The sequence below is a fragment of the Mirounga leonina genome, unplaced genomic scaffold (assembly GCF_011800145.1).
Source record: "Mirounga leonina isolate KUSES-001 unplaced genomic scaffold, KU_Mleo_1.0 Mir_174, whole genome shotgun sequence".
NCBI lineage: Eukaryota > Metazoa > Chordata > Mammalia > Carnivora > Phocidae > Mirounga > Mirounga leonina.
This window is the reverse complement of record NW_023270451.1, coordinates 29,659,710-29,662,416: the sequence shown is the minus strand read 5'-3', so window position 1 is coordinate 29,662,416 and position 2,707 is coordinate 29,659,710.

Genomic DNA, 2,707 nt, shown 5'->3' with positions numbered 1-2,707 from the left:
AGTCAGGTTTTTGTCCACGTGGTCATCTACCTATCAGGTAGTTATTCACATGGGAAAGGGTGGAGGGCTCCTTCCAGGGTGGTGTGTAGAATAAGATGGGGTCTTTTTCCTTTGAAGGGTAGTTTCCTCTTAGGATGGGGCCCCTTGCCCCTGCCTGCCTTTCTTCCAACTATCTTCCATTATCTAGGTGAGGCAAATTACTTCCATGAACCCCGATGAGGCTTTGTCTGATTCCTGTGACCTATAAACTAGTAGATACTTTCACTGCCATGCCTCCAGCACCCCCACACAAGTGCAAATACCCTGACATACAGCGATGAAATAGAACTAGGAAAACTGTAAGAAAAATTCCTACTTGGACATGCAAAGAACGGGAAACATACAGAATCACTTGTTTAGAGCAGTGCTGAGATCTTGCTGGGCAGAAAGTGTGAAGACTACCCTCATAGTGGTGGAGAAAGTTCCTTAATGAAATTCTTCTTTGCTCTCTGAAAAAGTCCTGTGTCCTTTTGGTCTCCAGGCTTTGTTCTTTGCAAACTCTCCTCTGGCCGTAATCCCCTGGGACACAGCTACTATGCGTGTTGGAGAGCATACCCTCTTTTCCATTCTAGATGGGATGATAGACAAGGAGTTCTAGGTTTTGAGCAGAATGTAGCACAAGTTTCTCAGCTCTCTGCTGAGAAGATCTCAGGAGGTGCTTTATGGTTAAATAATTGCAAATGTTTGTAGACTAGACTTGTAAGTTCTTTAGTAGTATAATTGGCTCAAAACCAGAACTGATTTCTTGTCTGCTTGGTTCCAGGTAGCTCTATATGAGAGAAACCACAATCAGAGGCTTTATCTGGTTATCACGGTACGAATCATCCCTCTCTCCCTTAAATTAAGAGCAGCTACATTGAGTGGGAAAACACCCTTAATCTGATTTTGGATTGGCTCACATTCCTGGTTGAGAACACTTAAAGGAAGGCTCTTGAATAAGGTCCTGAGTGACAACTTTATCTACTGTTATTTTGTTTATAGAAACAGTTGGCTTTTCCAAGTTACTAATGCCTTAGTCAATTTAGATTAAAGGCCACCTGCTGAGAAGAGAGCAGACTTAGATCCCCTTTCATCTCTGCTTTAAACTGATTAATTCTTGCCTGACTTCATCTCTCTCTGAGAGCACATTGCAAAAAGCTGCAAGGAACAGCCAACACACATTACCACTCTGCATTTTCTCAACCTTAGCCTGAATCTGATCTGCCTTCTTAGTTACCACTGGTAACAGTTTTATTTAATAGTTTTACCATATAAAGGATTACGTGCAGCTCAGCCTAAAATATCTATTTACTCACTCTTAGCAAGTCTGTCATTAAGGCGGGATGCCATATATTAGAACATTTTTATGAAAAACTCTACTTCTGATATCAGTTTTTATATTAATGAAGGTACAGGCTAAACTGGTCTGAAAAGACTCCACAATACAGTGGCTCAAATATGACAGAATGTTCTTTCTTTTTATTTATCAATCTTAAAATAAGCAGATCCAAGTCATAGTAGAGAAGGTCTGTCATCTACTACATGTGGCTTCTGTCTCTGGACCCAAGGGAGCCATTCAAGCTCCCGTCACTTTCCAGCGAGTGGGAAAGGGAACAGAAAAGTGTAGGACAGAGGACTTCCTTTTTAAGGAATTGACTAGAAACCTGCCCTTATAATTCAAAGAACTTCTGCTCATATGTCATTGGCTGGAATTTAGTCAGACGACCACACCTTGCTTCTGGGAATGAGAAGAATATGAACTATGAAGGCATGTAGGTGGGTTTCTATTACTAAAAGGAAAAAGTCAAGAATGCATAATACAGACTGATTAGCAGATACAGATATAACATTAATATGTTTTGTTCCTCCCTTGCTTGTGTTTTTGACATCACTTTGACATCATATATTTAGAAACAGTATTTTTAGCTCCCAAGTTACATACAAAATTACATCTTTTCAATCTATATTTCATATCTTTTGAATATTCAGACTGTTTATCAGCACCAAGTCACAATCAATAAAAATATTATTTATTTGCAATACATTCTGCTTTTTTATTGTTCTTTGTCCTTTAAGTTACACTCATTTTTTTTTTTTTTCAGAGCTAGAGAGAATACCTCTCTAAACTTCTACCTTCTACTTTCTGAATGTTCAATATAATTGCAATGTCTTACTGATGTGCTTGATGGTAGAAGACTCTATCTGGTAAATGCAAAAAGTGAGTGGATATATAAAATGGTTAATAACATTCCTATATGAGGTGGATATTTTTCTCCCAAAAAATTCCTTCCCCAAAAATTTCTTCTGTAAATGAAGGAATTTTCCCTACCTTCTATATAGGTGTTGTTTATTTAATTTTTTACTTCTCACCTTTGCTTATATAACAAATCTCATCGAGCACTTCAAAGCAGTAAGAGAGTTTCTGGCACTCAGTTTTCTTCAACATCGCCCCACCCTCACCACCATTATTGTTTTATTTATTCTACTCAATCCTTGAGCTTCTCCCGACACTCCCTCCTTTTCTTGCCAAGGTTTCTATGAGTAGTGAATAATTAATTAAGCTTATTACTCCATTCCTCAGCATATCCACTTTTTGACACGTCTGTTAATTTTGGCTTTGTTCACACAGTTTATCTTGCCTTCTCCATATTCTGTACATCAGAGACTGGCCATGCTCTTGTTCATTGTC